A 16,302-nucleotide genomic window follows, 5' to 3' on the forward strand; every position below is an offset into this window, starting at 1 on the left:
AACCCTCAGAACTACAGTGCTATGATGTCACTCACTTCCACAGGCCTTGCAGAGTGTAAACAACAACAACCCAGCTTTGTTGTGTATGTAACCATAGGGATTTGTGATGTCACCTAGAACCTTCACAGCAGCGACAGCTTTATGAGGAGCATCAGCACTGCTCTGCCTGAGCAGAACCATCACCGCCATAGGTTGTCAAATAACCCGGATTTAACCCACACAGGTAAGTCCAATGGGGTGCAGGCATGTCCTCTATGCTTACAGCTTCCCGTGGGTGTTGGTTTGATACCGTTTGGGGACAGCCAAGGAGGCATCTGCAGGCAACAAAGGTAGGTGTGTGCTTGTGTGTGTGTTTCCTATGCAGATCCTAAGCCCAGTGTCACATGCAAGTAGGAGGAGTAAGAAGGGTTCCTGGCAAATCCGGGTTATGGATTGCATTTAAAAAGGCCCCGTGGGAGTGCAATGGGCCCCTGTCTTGCTGCTTAGCAATAATGGTATGGGTTTAGGTTCTGCTGTGTGTACTGGTGGTTGACTGCCCCCCAGCCCAGAGTGTGCATGGAAAATTGTCTGGCAGCCTCCCTGACAGCAAGCAGTGATAGTGCCCATGAAGGGGACCTTGTTGGGCCCGCCCCTTTCACGGTTATCGCTTCTCGGCCTTTTGGCTAAGATCAAGTGTAGTATCTGTTCTTATCAGTTTAATATCTGATACGTCCCCTATCTGGGGACCATATATTAAATGGATTTTTGAGAACGGGGGCTGATTTCGAAGCTTGCTTCCGTCGCCCTATGCATTGACCCGATATGGCAGTATCTTCGGGTACAGTGCACCACCCCCTTACAGGGTTAAAAAGAAAGATTCCTACTTTCATTGCTACCTGCTTGCTTGCTGGCTAGCCAGCTAGCCAGCCCTGTGGGCCTTGCTGCTGCTGCTTCTGCAGCCAAAAAACAAAAGGTGGTGCTGCTGCTGCTGCTTCTGCTGCTTCTGCTTCTGCTTGTGTCTGGCCGCTGTTGGAGCGTCCAGGCACAGGACTTCTGCTGCTGCTGACTAAATGGCCTCCTTAATTGGATCATTTGAGTAGCCAGCACACCTGTGCAGGTAGGGCATGACATGATAGGCAGCTGCCTTGATAGCGGGTGGGTGCTGAATGTTCCTTAATTGACAAAATAAGATTAATGCTTATGAAGAAATATAAAATCTCATCCCTTCCCCAATATCGCGCCACACCCCTACCCCTTAATTCCCTGGTTGAACTTGATGGACATATGTCTTTTTTCGACCGTACTAACTATGTAACTATGTAACATAACATGGGGGGGGGGGGGGGGTCTCCTGGCTGTTCACACAGGTGTGTCATTGCTGTACATTGACCATGCATTGCTTCTGTGGTATTGCAAAGGCAAAGACAAATGCTTCCAGCCATCCATTGCACTAATGGATTGGTCATCAGCTGGCTGTCTATGTCCCGCATCAATATAGACCAAAGTACAGAGGGTTAGGCTATGCTATTGTGCACCTACCTGATGCATCAGAAGGTGCGAGGCCCTTGCTAAATTCTGTGCACAGACTTTGAGATCTATGCTTTAGACTGTATCTAAACCTGCTCCAACATGGACTGACATTCTGGCCTACTTTCAGCCGATGCGACTTGTCTGTCGCTGAACAGTCGCTTTTTATGTATTCAGCACCTATGTATAATGTTGTAAAAATGCTCTAGAAGCTAAAGTCGCAGAAATGTCGCACATATTTGGCCTGCAACTTTCTGTGCGACAAATTCAGACAGGAAAAATCAGTATAAATCCTTAGAAAATTATCCCCCAGTGTCTCCATCTGCTGGCGGTATTGAATAAGCATTGCTGCACTGATGGGGTATGCATTAGACGAAAAAAAAGAAGAAAAAGAAGAATAATACGCCCAGAAAAGAGGCGAAAAGGAGAAAAACGTAAAAAAACGTGAAAAAAAAGTAAGAGGAAGAGAAGGGAAAAAAAGGTGGAAATGGGTTTAAAAGTGATTTCGGCGGAGAAATATATATATATATATATATATATATATATATATATATATATATATACGCGCACACACACACATATATATAAACGTATTCTCCGTTGAGATATTGCAGCCGCTGCTGTGTCCAGGCCCAGGAGCCTTAGCACTGTGCTATGATGTCACTCAATACCACTGACATCACTAGGTGTAAACAACATCTCTCCTTTGCTGTGTATGTGACTATGGAGCTGTTTGGTGATGTCGTCTATTACGGCCTTCATAGAAGCAACAGGAGATTGTTGCATCCATCTAGAACCCTCAGAACTACAGTGCTATGATGTCACTCACTTCCACAGGCCTTGCAGAGTGTAAACAACAACAACCCAGCTTTGTTGTGTATGTAACCATAGGGATTTGTGATGTCACCTAGAACCTTCACAGCAGCGACAGCTTTATGAGGAGCATCAGCACTGCTCTGCCTGAGCAGAACCATCACCGCCATAGGTTGTCAAATAACCCGGATTTAACCCACACAGGTAAGTCCAATGGGGTGCAGGCATGTCCTCTATGCTTACAGCTTCCCGTGGGTGTTGGTTTGATACCGTTTGGGGACAGCCAAGGAGGCATCTGCAGGCAACAAAGGTAGGTGTGTGCTTGTGTGTGTGTTTCCTATGCAGATCCTAAGCCCAGTGTCACATGCAAGTAGGAGGAGTAAGAAGGGTTCCTGGCAAATCCGGGTTATGGATTGCATTTAAAAAGGCCCCGTGGGAGTGCAATGGGCCCCTGTCTTGCTGCTTAGCAATAATGGTATGGGTTTAGGTTCTGCTGTGTGTACTGGTGGTTGACTGCCCCCCAGCCCAGAGTGTGCATGGAAAATTGTCTGGCAGCCTCCCTGACAGCAAGCAGTGATAGTGCCCATGAAGGGGACCTTGTTGGGCCCGCCCCTTTCACGGTTATCGCTTCTCGGCCTTTTGGCTAAGATCAAGTGTAGTATCTGTTCTTATCAGTTTAATATCTGATACGTCCCCTATCTGGGGACCATATATTAAATGGATTTTTGAGAACGGGGGCTGATTTCGAAGCTTGCTTCCGTCGCCCTATGCATTGACCCGATATGGCAGTATCTTCGGGTACAGTGCACCACCCCCTTACAGGGTTAAAAAGAAAGATTCCTACTTTCATTGCTACCTGCTTGCTTGCTGGCTAGCCAGCTAGCCAGCCCTGTGGGCCTTGCTGCTGCTGCTTCTGCAGCCAAAAAACAAAAGGTGGTGCTGCTGCTGCTGCTTCTGCTGCTTCTGCTTCTGCTTGTGTCTGGCCGCTGTTGGAGCGTCCAGGCACAGGACTTCTGCTGCTGCTGACTAAATGGCCTCCTTAATTGGATCATTTGAGTAGCCAGCACACCTGTGCAGGTAGGGCATGACATGATAGGCAGCTGCCTTGATAGCGGGTGGGTGCTGAATGTTCCTAATTGACAAAATAAGATTAATGCTTATGAAGAAATATAAAATCTCATCCCTTCCCCAATATCGCGCCACACCCCTACCCCTTAATTCCCTGGTTGAACTTGATGGACATATGTCTTTTTTCGACCGTACTAACTATGTAACTATGTAACATAACATGGGGGGGGGGGGGGGGTCTCCTGGCTGTTCACACAGGTGTGTCATTGCTGTACATTGACCATGCATTGCTTCTGTGGTATTGCAAAGGCAAAGACAAATGCTTCCAGCCATCCATTGCACTAATGGATTGGTCATCAGCTGGCTGTCTATGTCCCGCATCAATATAGACCAAAGTACAGAGGGTTAGGCTATGCTATTGTGCACCTACCTGATGCATCAGAAGGTGCGAGGCCCTTGCTAAATTCTGTGCACAGACTTTGAGATCTATGCTTTAGACTGTATCTAAACCTGCTCCAACATGGACTGACATTCTGGCCTACTTTCAGCCGATGCGACTTGTCTGTCGCTGAACAGTCGCTTTTTATGTATTCAGCACCTATGTATAATGTTGTAAAAATGCTCTAGAAGCTAAAGTCGCAGAAATGTCGCACATATTTGGCCTGCAACTTTCTGTGCGACAAATTCAGACAGGAAAAATCAGTATAAATCCTTAGAAAATTATCCCCCAGTGTCTCCATCTGCTGGCGGTATTGAATAAGCATTGCTGCACTGATGGGGTATGCATTAGACGAAAAAAAAGAAGAAAAAGAAGAATAATACGCCCAGAAAAGAGGCGAAAAGGAGAAAAACGTAAAAAAACGTGAAAAAAAAGTAAGAGGAAGAGAAGGGAAAAAAAGGTGGAAATGGGTTTAAAAGTGATTTCGGCGGAGAAATATATATATATATATATATATATATATATATATATATATATACGCGCACACACACACATATATATAAACGTATTCTCCGTTGAGATATTGCAGCCGCTGCTGTGTCCAGGCCCAGGAGCCTTAGCACTGTGCTATGATGTCACTCAATACCACTGACATCACTAGGTGTAAACAACATCTCTCCTTTGCTGTGTATGTGACTATGGAGCTGTTTGGTGATGTCGTCTATTACGGCCTTCATAGAAGCAACAGGAGATTGTTGCATCCATCTAGAACCCTCAGAACTACAGTGCTATGATGTCACTCACTTCCACAGGCCTTGCAGAGTGTAAACAACAACAACCCAGCTTTGTTGTGTATGTAACCATAGGGATTTGTGATGTCACCTAGAACCTTCACAGCAGCGACAGCTTTATGAGGAGCATCAGCACTGCTCTGCCTGAGCAGAACCATCACCGCCATAGGTTGTCAAATAACCCGGATTTAACCCACACAGGTAAGTCCAATGGGGTGCAGGCATGTCCTCTATGCTTACAGCTTCCCGTGGGTGTTGGTTTGATACCGTTTGGGGACAGCCAAGGAGGCATCTGCAGGCAACAAAGGTAGGTGTGTGCTTGTGTGTGTGTTTCCTATGCAGATCCTAAGCCCAGTGTCACATGCAAGTAGGAGGAGTAAGAAGGGTTCCTGGCAAATCCGGGTTATGGATTGCATTTAAAAAGGCCCCGTGGGAGTGCAATGGGCCCCTGTCTTGCTGCTTAGCAATAATGGTATGGGTTTAGGTTCTGCTGTGTGTACTGGTGGTTGACTGCCCCCCAGCCCAGAGTGTGCATGGAAAATTGTCTGGCAGCCTCCCTGACAGCAAGCAGTGATAGTGCCCATGAAGGGGACCTTGTTGGGCCCGCCCCTTTCACGGTTATCGCTTCTCGGCCTTTTGGCTAAGATCAAGTGTAGTATCTGTTCTTATCAGTTTAATATCTGATACGTCCCCTATCTGGGGACCATATATTAAATGGATTTTTGAGAACGGGGGCTGATTTCGAAGCTTGCTTCCGTCGCCCTATGCATTGACCCGATATGGCAGTATCTTCGGGTACAGTGCACCACCCCCTTACAGGGTTAAAAAGAAAGATTCCTACTTTCATTGCTACCTGCTTGCTTGCTGGCTAGCCAGCTAGCCAGCCCTGTGGGCCTTGCTGCTGCTGCTTCTGCAGCCAAAAAACAAAAGGTGGTGCTGCTGCTGCTGCTTCTGCTGCTTCTGCTTCTGCTTGTGTCTGGCCGCTGTTGGAGCGTCCAGGCACAGGACTTCTGCTGCTGCTGACTAAATGGCCTCCTTAATTGGATCATTTGAGTAGCCAGCACACCTGTGCAGGTAGGGCATGACATGATAGGCAGCTGCCTTGATAGCGGGTGGGTGCTGAATGTTCCTAATTGACAAAATAAGATTAATGCTTATGAAGAAATATAAAATCTCATCCCTTCCCCAATATCGCGCCACACCCCTACCCCTTAATTCCCTGGTTGAACTTGATGGACATATGTCTTTTTTCGACCGTACTAACTATGTAACTATGTAACATAACATGGGGGGGGGGGGGGGGTCTCCTGGCTGTTCACACAGGTGTGTCATTGCTGTACATTGACCATGCATTGCTTCTGTGGTATTGCAAAGGCAAAGACAAATGCTTCCAGCCATCCATTGCACTAATGGATTGGTCATCAGCTGGCTGTCTATGTCCCGCATCAATATAGACCAAAGTACAGAGGGTTAGGCTATGCTATTGTGCACCTACCTGATGCATCAGAAGGTGCGAGGCCCTTGCTAAATTCTGTGCACAGACTTTGAGATCTATGCTTTAGACTGTATCTAAACCTGCTCCAACATGGACTGACATTCTGGCCTACTTTCAGCCGATGCGACTTGTCTGTCGCTGAACAGTCGCTTTTTATGTATTCAGCACCTATGTATAATGTTGTAAAAATGCTCTAGAAGCTAAAGTCGCAGAAATGTCGCACATATTTGGCCTGCAACTTTCTGTGCGACAAATTCAGACAGGAAAAATCAGTATAAATCCTTAGAAAATTATCCCCCAGTGTCTCCATCTGCTGGCGGTATTGAATAAGCATTGCTGCACTGATGGGGTATGCATTAGACGAAAAAAAAGAAGAAAAAGAAGAATAATACGCCCAGAAAAGAGGCGAAAAGGAGAAAAACGTAAAAAAACGTGAAAAAAAAGTAAGAGGAAGAGAAGGGAAAAAAAGGTGGAAATGGGTTTAAAAGTGATTTCGGCGGAGAAATATATATATATATATATATATATATATATATATATATATATATACGCGCACACACACACATATATATAAACGTATTCTCCGTTGAGATATTGCAGCCGCTGCTGTGTCCAGGCCCAGGAGCCTTAGCACTGTGCTATGATGTCACTCAATACCACTGACATCACTAGGTGTAAACAACATCTCTCCTTTGCTGTGTATGTGACTATGGAGCTGTTTGGTGATGTCGTCTATTACGGCCTTCATAGAAGCAACAGGAGATTGTTGCATCCATCTAGAACCCTCAGAACTACAGTGCTATGATGTCACTCACTTCCACAGGCCTTGCAGAGTGTAAACAACAACAACCCAGCTTTGTTGTGTATGTAACCATAGGGATTTGTGATGTCACCTAGAACCTTCACAGCAGCGACAGCTTTATGAGGAGCATCAGCACTGCTCTGCCTGAGCAGAACCATCACCGCCATAGGTTGTCAAATAACCCGGATTTAACCCACACAGGTAAGTCCAATGGGGTGCAGGCATGTCCTCTATGCTTACAGCTTCCCGTGGGTGTTGGTTTGATACCGTTTGGGGACAGCCAAGGAGGCATCTGCAGGCAACAAAGGTAGGTGTGTGCTTGTGTGTGTGTTTCCTATGCAGATCCTAAGCCCAGTGTCACATGCAAGTAGGAGGAGTAAGAAGGGTTCCTGGCAAATCCGGGTTATGGATTGCATTTAAAAAGGCCCCGTGGGAGTGCAATGGGCCCCTGTCTTGCTGCTTAGCAATAATGGTATGGGTTTAGGTTCTGCTGTGTGTACTGGTGGTTGACTGCCCCCCAGCCCAGAGTGTGCATGGAAAATTGTCTGGCAGCCTCCCTGACAGCAAGCAGTGATAGTGCCCATGAAGGGGACCTTGTTGGGCCCGCCCCTTTCACGGTTATCGCTTCTCGGCCTTTTGGCTAAGATCAAGTGTAGTATCTGTTCTTATCAGTTTAATATCTGATACGTCCCCTATCTGGGGACCATATATTAAATGGATTTTTGAGAACGGGGGCTGATTTCGAAGCTTGCTTCCGTCGCCCTATGCATTGACCCGATATGGCAGTATCTTCGGGTACAGTGCACCACCCCCTTACAGGGTTAAAAAGAAAGATTCCTACTTTCATTGCTACCTGCTTGCTTGCTGGCTAGCCAGCTAGCCAGCCCTGTGGGCCTTGCTGCTGCTGCTTCTGCAGCCAAAAAACAAAAGGTGGTGCTGCTGCTGCTGCTTCTGCTGCTTCTGCTTCTGCTTGTGTCTGGCCGCTGTTGGAGCGTCCAGGCACAGGACTTCTGCTGCTGCTGACTAAATGGCCTCCTTAATTGGATCATTTGAGTAGCCAGCACACCTGTGCAGGTAGGGCATGACATGATAGGCAGCTGCCTTGATAGCGGGTGGGTGCTGAATGTTCCTAATTGACAAAATAAGATTAATGCTTATGAAGAAATATAAAATCTCATCCCTTCCCCAATATCGCGCCACACCCCTACCCCTTAATTCCCTGGTTGAACTTGATGGACATATGTCTTTTTTCGACCGTACTAACTATGTAACTATGTAACATAACATGGGGGGGGGGGGGGGGGTCTCCTGGCTGTTCACACAGGTGTGTCATTGCTGTACATTGACCATGCATTGCTTCTGTGGTATTGCAAAGGCAAAGACAAATGCTTCCAGCCATCCATTGCACTAATGGATTGGTCATCAGCTGGCTGTCTATGTCCCGCATCAATATAGACCAAAGTACAGAGGGTTAGGCTATGCTATTGTGCACCTACCTGATGCATCAGAAGGTGCGAGGCCCTTGCTAAATTCTGTGCACAGACTTTGAGATCTATGCTTTAGACTGTATCTAAACCTGCTCCAACATGGACTGACATTCTGGCCTACTTTCAGCCGATGCGACTTGTCTGTCGCTGAACAGTCGCTTTTTATGTATTCAGCACCTATGTATAATGTTGTAAAAATGCTCTAGAAGCTAAAGTCGCAGAAATGTCGCACATATTTGGCCTGCAACTTTCTGTGCGACAAATTCAGACAGGAAAAATCAGTATAAATCCTTAGAAAATTATCCCCCAGTGTCTCCATCTGCTGGCGGTATTGAATAAGCATTGCTGCACTGATGGGGTATGCATTAGACGAAAAAAAAGAAGAAAAAGAAGAATAATACGCCCAGAAAAGAGGCGAAAAGGAGAAAAACGTAAAAAAACGTGAAAAAAAAGTAAGAGGAAGAGAAGGGAAAAAAAGGTGGAAATGGGTTTAAAAGTGATTTCGGCGGAGAAATATATATATATATATATATATATATATATATATATATATACGCGCACACACACACATATATATAAACGTATTCTCCGTTGAGATATTGCAGCCGCTGCTGTGTCCAGGCCCAGGAGCCTTAGCACTGTGCTATGATGTCACTCAATACCACTGACATCACTAGGTGTAAACAACATCTCTCCTTTGCTGTGTATGTGACTATGGAGCTGTTTGGTGATGTCGTCTATTACGGCCTTCATAGAAGCAACAGGAGATTGTTGCATCCATCTAGAACCCTCAGAACTACAGTGCTATGATGTCACTCACTTCCACAGGCCTTGCAGAGTGTAAACAACAACAACCCAGCTTTGTTGTGTATGTAACCATAGGGATTTGTGATGTCACCTAGAACCTTCACAGCAGCGACAGCTTTATGAGGAGCATCAGCACTGCTCTGCCTGAGCAGAACCATCACCGCCATAGGTTGTCAAATAACCCGGATTTAACCCACACAGGTAAGTCCAATGGGGTGCAGGCATGTCCTCTATGCTTACAGCTTCCCGTGGGTGTTGGTTTGATACCGTTTGGGGACAGCCAAGGAGGCATCTGCAGGCAACAAAGGTAGGTGTGTGCTTGTGTGTGTGTTTCCTATGCAGATCCTAAGCCCAGTGTCACATGCAAGTAGGAGGAGTAAGAAGGGTTCCTGGCAAATCCGGGTTATGGATTGCATTTAAAAAGGCCCCGTGGGAGTGCAATGGGCCCCTGTCTTGCTGCTTAGCAATAATGGTATGGGTTTAGGTTCTGCTGTGTGTACTGGTGGTTGACTGCCCCCCAGCCCAGAGTGTGCATGGAAAATTGTCTGGCAGCCTCCCTGACAGCAAGCAGTGATAGTGCCCATGAAGGGGACCTTGTTGGGCCCGCCCCTTTCACGGTTATCGCTTCTCGGCCTTTTGGCTAAGATCAAGTGTAGTATCTGTTCTTATCAGTTTAATATCTGATACGTCCCCTATCTGGGGACCATATATTAAATGGATTTTTGAGAACGGGGGCTGATTTCGAAGCTTGCTTCCGTCGCCCTATGCATTGACCCGATATGGCAGTATCTTCGGGTACAGTGCACCACCCCCTTACAGGGTTAAAAAGAAAGATTCCTACTTTCATTGCTACCTGCTTGCTTGCTGGCTAGCCAGCTAGCCAGCCCTGTGGGCCTTGCTGCTGCTGCTTCTGCAGCCAAAAAACAAAAGGTGGTGCTGCTGCTGCTGCTTCTGCTGCTTCTGCTTCTGCTTGTGTCTGGCCGCTGTTGGAGCGTCCAGGCACAGGACTTCTGCTGCTGCTGACTAAATGGCCTCCTTAATTGGATCATTTGAGTAGCCAGCACACCTGTGCAGGTAGGGCATGACATGATAGGCAGCTGCCTTGATAGCGGGTGGGTGCTGAATGTTCCTAATTGACAAAATAAGATTAATGCTTATGAAGAAATATAAAATCTCATCCCTTCCCCAATATCGCGCCACACCCCTACCCCTTAATTCCCTGGTTGAACTTGATGGACATATGTCTTTTTTCGACCGTACTAACTATGTAACTATGTAACATAACATGGGGGGGGGGGGGGGGTCTCCTGGCTGTTCACACAGGTGTGTCATTGCTGTACATTGACCATGCATTGCTTCTGTGGTATTGCAAAGGCAAAGACAAATGCTTCCAGCCATCCATTGCACTAATGGATTGGTCATCAGCTGGCTGTCTATGTCCCGCATCAATATAGACCAAAGTACAGAGGGTTAGGCTATGCTATTGTGCACCTACCTGATGCATCAGAAGGTGCGAGGCCCTTGCTAAATTCTGTGCACAGACTTTGAGATCTATGCTTTAGACTGTATCTAAACCTGCTCCAACATGGACTGACATTCTGGCCTACTTTCAGCCGATGCGACTTGTCTGTCGCTGAACAGTCGCTTTTTATGTATTCAGCACCTATGTATAATGTTGTAAAAATGCTCTAGAAGCTAAAGTCGCAGAAATGTCGCACATATTTGGCCTGCAACTTTCTGTGCGACAAATTCAGACAGGAAAAATCAGTATAAATCCTTAGAAAATTATCCCCCAGTGTCTCCATCTGCTGGCGGTATTGAATAAGCATTGCTGCACTGATGGGGTATGCATTAGACGAAAAAAAAGAAGAAAAAGAAGAATAATACGCCCAGAAAAGAGGCGAAAAGGAGAAAAACGTAAAAAAACGTGAAAAAAAAGTAAGAGGAAGAGAAGGGAAAAAAAGGTGGAAATGGGTTTAAAAGTGATTTCGGCGGAGAAATATATATATATTATATATATATATATATATATATATATATATACGCGCACACACACACATATATATAAACGTATTCTCCGTTGAGATATTGCAGCCGCTGCTGTGTCCAGGCCCAGGAGCCTTAGCACTGTGCTATGATGTCACTCAATACCACTGACATCACTAGGTGTAAACAACATCTCTCCTTTGCTGTGTATGTGACTATGGAGCTGTTTGGTGATGTCGTCTATTACGGCCTTCATAGAAGCAACAGGAGATTGTTGCATCCATCTAGAACCCTCAGAACTACAGTGCTATGATGTCACTCACTTCCACAGGCCTTGCAGAGTGTAAACAACAACAACCCAGCTTTGTTGTGTATGTAACCATAGGGATTTGTGATGTCACCTAGAACCTTCACAGCAGCGACAGCTTTATGAGGAGCATCAGCACTGCTCTGCCTGAGCAGAACCATCACCGCCATAGGTTGTCAAATAACCCGGATTTAACCCACACAGGTAAGTCCAATGGGGTGCAGGCATGTCCTCTATGCTTACAGCTTCCCGTGGGTGTTGGTTTGATACCGTTTGGGGACAGCCAAGGAGGCATCTGCAGGCAACAAAGGTAGGTGTGTGCTTGTGTGTGTGTTTCCTATGCAGATCCTAAGCCCAGTGTCACATGCAAGTAGGAGGAGTAAGAAGGGTTCCTGGCAAATCCGGGTTATGGATTGCATTTAAAAAGGCCCCGTGGGAGTGCAATGGGCCCCTGTCTTGCTGCTTAGCAATAATGGTATGGGTTTAGGTTCTGCTGTGTGTACTGGTGGTTGACTGCCCCCCAGCCCAGAGTGTGCATGGAAAATTGTCTGGCAGCCTCCCTGACAGCAAGCAGTGATAGTGCCCATGAAGGGGACCTTGTTGGGCCCGCCCCTTTCACGGTTATCGCTTCTCGGCCTTTTGGCTAAGATCAAGTGTAGTATCTGTTCTTATCAGTTTAATATCTGATACGTCCCCTATCTGGGGACCATATATTAAATGGATTTTTGAGAACGGGGGCTGATTTCGAAGCTTGCTTCCGTCGCCCTATGCATTGACCCGATATGGCAGTATCTTCGGGTACAGTGCACCACCCCCTTACAGGGTTAAAAAGAAAGATTCCTACTTTCATTGCTACCTGCTTGCTTGCTGGCTAGCCAGCTAGCCAGCCCTGTGGGCCTTGCTGCTGCTGCTTCTGCAGCCAAAAAACAAAAGGTGGTGCTGCTGCTGCTGCTTCTGCTGCTTCTGCTTCTGCTTGTGTCTGGCCGCTGTTGGAGCGTCCAGGCACAGGACTTCTGCTGCTGCTGACTAAATGGCCTCCTTAATTGGATCATTTGAGTAGCCAGCACACCTGTGCAGGTAGGGCATGACATGATAGGCAGCTGCCTTGATAGCGGGTGGGTGCTGAATGTTCCTAATTGACAAAATAAGATTAATGCTTATGAAGAAATATAAAATCTCATCCCTTCCCCAATATCGCGCCACACCCCTACCCCTTAATTCCCTGGTTGAACTTGATGGACATATGTCTTTTTTCGACCGTACTAACTATGTAACTATGTAACATAACATGGGGGGGGGGGGGGGGTCTCCTGGCTGTTCACACAGGTGTGTCATTGCTGTACATTGACCATGCATTGCTTCTGTGGTATTGCAAAGGCAAAGACAAATGCTTCCAGCCATCCATTGCACTAATGGATTGGTCATCAGCTGGCTGTCTATGTCCCGCATCAATATAGACCAAAGTACAGAGGGTTAGGCTATGCTATTGTGCACCTACCTGATGCATCAGAAGGTGCGAGGCCCTTGCTAAATTCTGTGCACAGACTTTGAGATCTATGCTTTAGACTGTATCTAAACCTGCTCCAACATGGACTGACATTCTGGCCTACTTTCAGCCGATGCGACTTGTCTGTCGCTGAACAGTCGCTTTTTATGTATTCAGCACCTATGTATAATGTTGTAAAAATGCTCTAGAAGCTAAAGTCGCAGAAATGTCGCACATATTTGGCCTGCAACTTTCTGTGCGACAAATTCAGACAGGAAAAATCAGTATAAATCCTTAGAAAATTATCCCCCAGTGTCTCCATCTGCTGGCGGTATTGAATAAGCATTGCTGCACTGATGGGGTATGCATTAGACGAAAAAAAAGAAGAAAAAGAAGAATAATACGCCCAGAAAAGAGGCGAAAAGGAGAAAAACGTAAAAAAACGTGAAAAAAAAGTAAGAGGAAGAGAAGGGAAAAAAAGGTGGAAATGGGTTTAAAAGTGATTTCGGCGGAGAAATATATATATATATATATATATATATATATATATATATATATATACGCGCACACACACACATATATATAAACGTATTCTCCGTTGAGATATTGCAGCCGCTGCTGTGTCCAGGCCCAGGAGCCTTAGCACTGTGCTATGATGTCACTCAATACCACTGACATCACTAGGTGTAAACAACATCTCTCCTTTGCTGTGTATGTGACTATGGAGCTGTTTGGTGATGTCGTCTATTACGGCCTTCATAGAAGCAACAGGAGATTGTTGCATCCATCTAGAACCCTCAGAACTACAGTGCTATGATGTCACTCACTTCCACAGGCCTTGCAGAGTGTAAACAACAACAACCCAGCTTTGTTGTGTATGTAACCATAGGGATTTGTGATGTCACCTAGAACCTTCACAGCAGCGACAGCTTTATGAGGAGCATCAGCACTGCTCTGCCTGAGCAGAACCATCACCGCCATAGGTTGTCAAATAACCCGGATTTAACCCACACAGGTAAGTCCAATGGGGTGCAGGCATGTCCTCTATGCTTACAGCTTCCCGTGGGTGTTGGTTTGATACCGTTTGGGGACAGCCAAGGAGGCATCTGCAGGCAACAAAGGTAGGTGTGTGCTTGTGTGTGTGTTTCCTATGCAGATCCTAAGCCCAGTGTCACATGCAAGTAGGAGGAGTAAGAAGGGTTCCTGGCAAATCCGGGTTATGGATTGCATTTAAAAAGGCCCCGTGGGAGTGCAATGGGCCCCTGTCTTGCTGCTTAGCAATAATGGTATGGGTTTAGGTTCTGCTGTGTGTACTGGTGGTTGACTGCCCCCCAGCCCAGAGTGTGCATGGAAAATTGTCTGGCAGCCTCCCTGACAGCAAGCAGTGATAGTGCCCATGAAGGGGACCTTGTTGGGCCCGCCCCTTTCACGGTTATCGCTTCTCGGCCTTTTGGCTAAGATCAAGTGTAGTATCTGTTCTTATCAGTTTTCATGCTGGTGGGGATGGGTGCTGCATGGAGGATGCAGGTGTACCAGGGCTTTCCGGGGCTGGTTCTGAGGAATCAGCTCGACGGCTGCCCCGATGTGACCTGTTCCCTTCGGGTCTCGCCATGAGGCTGAGAGGGTCTAGAGCCGAGGTACTTTTGTGCCTCGGGGAGTGGTGACCCCGAGGTGCCGAAACTCACTGGGAGAATAGACTCACTGAGTTGAAGCACGGGCACCATAATCTCTTCACCTTGTGGCACTCACCTCTTGATTCCCGGCCTTCTGGCTAGGATCAGAGAAATTTTTATAGATCCGGCCGGATGTCCGGGCAGTATATCTGCACACATTCACTTATTTATTTATTTTTTGTCTCACTGTGTCACTTTTTGCGTGTTGTGTGTTCACAGGATTTGTCAGGATGCGGTAGCCCTTCTGGGTGTCCCTCCTGGCGGTCTAGGGGAGGTGTGTGTGGCCATTAGGTTCCGCACCTCCCTGCAAACACCCCGGGTACTCCTGCTTTGGCAGGGTACCTACCGTAATCGGCTCTGCGGGCAGATACCTTGGCTAACGCCAAGGGGGATGCCGGGAGCATTTGTGGTCCCCTAGTAGCTTCGGCGAAAAGGGACATCGAACCTGGAACCTCGCAGGTACCTTTTGGTCCGGAGGCGAAGGGTAAGGTTTGTTGGGGGGCCTCTCTCCTATCGGAGAAGGGCTTGCGATAGACCGCATCCTTTGTGCACGTTTTTTTTAGTGTAACACGTTTGCACTTTTTCTTGCACTTTGGGTGAATCGAAAGCACGTTCCTCGGCTTTAGAAAAAAAAAAAATCTGTTCTTATCAGTTTAATATCTGATACGTCCCCTATCTGGGGACCATATATTAAATGGATTTTTGAGAACGGGGGCTGATTTCGAAGCTTGCTTCCGTCGCCCTATGCATTGACCCGATATGGCAGTATCTTCGGGTACAGTGCACCACCCCCTTACAGGGTTAAAAAGAAAGATTCCTACTTTCATTGCTACCTGCTTGCTTGCTGGCTAGCCAGCTAGCCAGCCCTGTGGGCCTTGCTGCTGCTGCTTCTGCAGCCAAAAAACAAAAGGTGGTGCTGCTGCTGCTGCTTCTGCTGCTTCTGCTTCTGCTTGTGTCTGGCCGCTGTTGGAGCGTCCAGGCACAGGACTTCTGCTGCTGCTGACTAAATGGCCTCCTTAATTGGATCATTTGAGTAGCCAGCACACCTGTGCAGGTAGGGCATGACATGATAGGCAGCTGCCTTGATAGCGGGTGGGTGCTGAATGTTCCTAATTGACAAAATAAGATTAATGCTTATGAAGAAATATAAAATCTCATCCCTTCCCCAATATCGCGCCACACCCCTACCCCTTAATTCCCTGGTTGAACTTGATGGACATATGTCTTTTTTCGACCGTACTAACTATGTAACTATGTAACATAACATGGGGGGGGGGGGGGGGTCTCCTGGCTGTTCACACAGGTGTGTCATTGCTGTACATTGACCATGCATTGCTTCTGTGGTATTGCAAAGGCAAAGACAAATGCTTCCAGCCATCCATTGCACTAATGGATTGGTCATCAGCTGGCTGTCTATGTCCCGCATCAATATAGACCAAAGTACAGAGGGTTAGGCTATGCTATTGTGCACCTACCTGATGCATCAGAAGGTGCGAGGCCCTTGCTAAATTCTGTGCACAGACTTTGAGATCTATGCTTTAGACTGTATCTAAACCTGCTCCAACATGGACTGACATTCTGGCCTACTTTCAGCCGATGCGACTTGTCTGTCGCTGAACAGTCGCTTTTTATGTATTCAGCA

At 46.8% G+C, this 16,302-nt stretch overlaps 6 non-coding genes and 2 pseudogenes across 6 annotated transcripts; all 8 read left to right on the forward strand.

Annotated features, from left to right (window-relative positions):
- Positions 1 to 642: 642 nt before the first annotated feature.
- On the forward strand, positions 643 to 833 carry LOC130326056 (U2 spliceosomal RNA). The gene has a single exon (XR_008870738.1). It is a non-coding gene; the product is annotated as a U2 spliceosomal RNA (small nuclear RNA).
- A 2,109-nt stretch (positions 834 to 2,942) lies between these two features.
- Positions 2,943 to 3,133, forward strand: LOC130326067 (U2 spliceosomal RNA). The gene has a single exon (XR_008870746.1). It is a non-coding gene; the product is annotated as a U2 spliceosomal RNA (small nuclear RNA).
- A 2,104-nt stretch (positions 3,134 to 5,237) lies between these two features.
- LOC130326068 (U2 spliceosomal RNA) lies at positions 5,238 to 5,428 on the forward strand. The gene has a single exon (XR_008870747.1). It is a non-coding gene; the product is annotated as a U2 spliceosomal RNA (small nuclear RNA).
- A 2,106-nt stretch (positions 5,429 to 7,534) lies between these two features.
- Positions 7,535 to 7,725, forward strand: LOC130326069 (U2 spliceosomal RNA). Its single transcript, XR_008870748.1, has one exon. It is a non-coding gene; the product is annotated as a U2 spliceosomal RNA (small nuclear RNA).
- A 2,103-nt stretch (positions 7,726 to 9,828) lies between these two features.
- Positions 9,829 to 10,019, forward strand: LOC130326070 (U2 spliceosomal RNA). Its single transcript, XR_008870749.1, has one exon. It is a non-coding gene; the product is annotated as a U2 spliceosomal RNA (small nuclear RNA).
- A 2,105-nt stretch (positions 10,020 to 12,124) lies between these two features.
- On the forward strand, positions 12,125 to 12,315 carry LOC130326057 (U2 spliceosomal RNA). The gene has a single exon (XR_008870739.1). It is a non-coding gene; the product is annotated as a U2 spliceosomal RNA (small nuclear RNA).
- Positions 12,316 to 14,421: 2,106 nt separating this feature from the next.
- LOC130326066 (U2 spliceosomal RNA) lies at positions 14,422 to 14,581 on the forward strand (annotated as a pseudogene).
- A 656-nt stretch (positions 14,582 to 15,237) lies between these two features.
- On the forward strand, positions 15,238 to 15,451 carry LOC130326064 (U2 spliceosomal RNA; annotated as a pseudogene).
- The last annotated feature ends 851 nt before the right edge of the window (positions 15,452 to 16,302 follow it).

This window comes from Hyla sarda, unplaced genomic scaffold (assembly GCF_029499605.1).
Source record: "Hyla sarda isolate aHylSar1 unplaced genomic scaffold, aHylSar1.hap1 scaffold_2793, whole genome shotgun sequence".
Lineage (NCBI taxonomy): Eukaryota > Metazoa > Chordata > Amphibia > Anura > Hylidae > Hyla > Hyla sarda.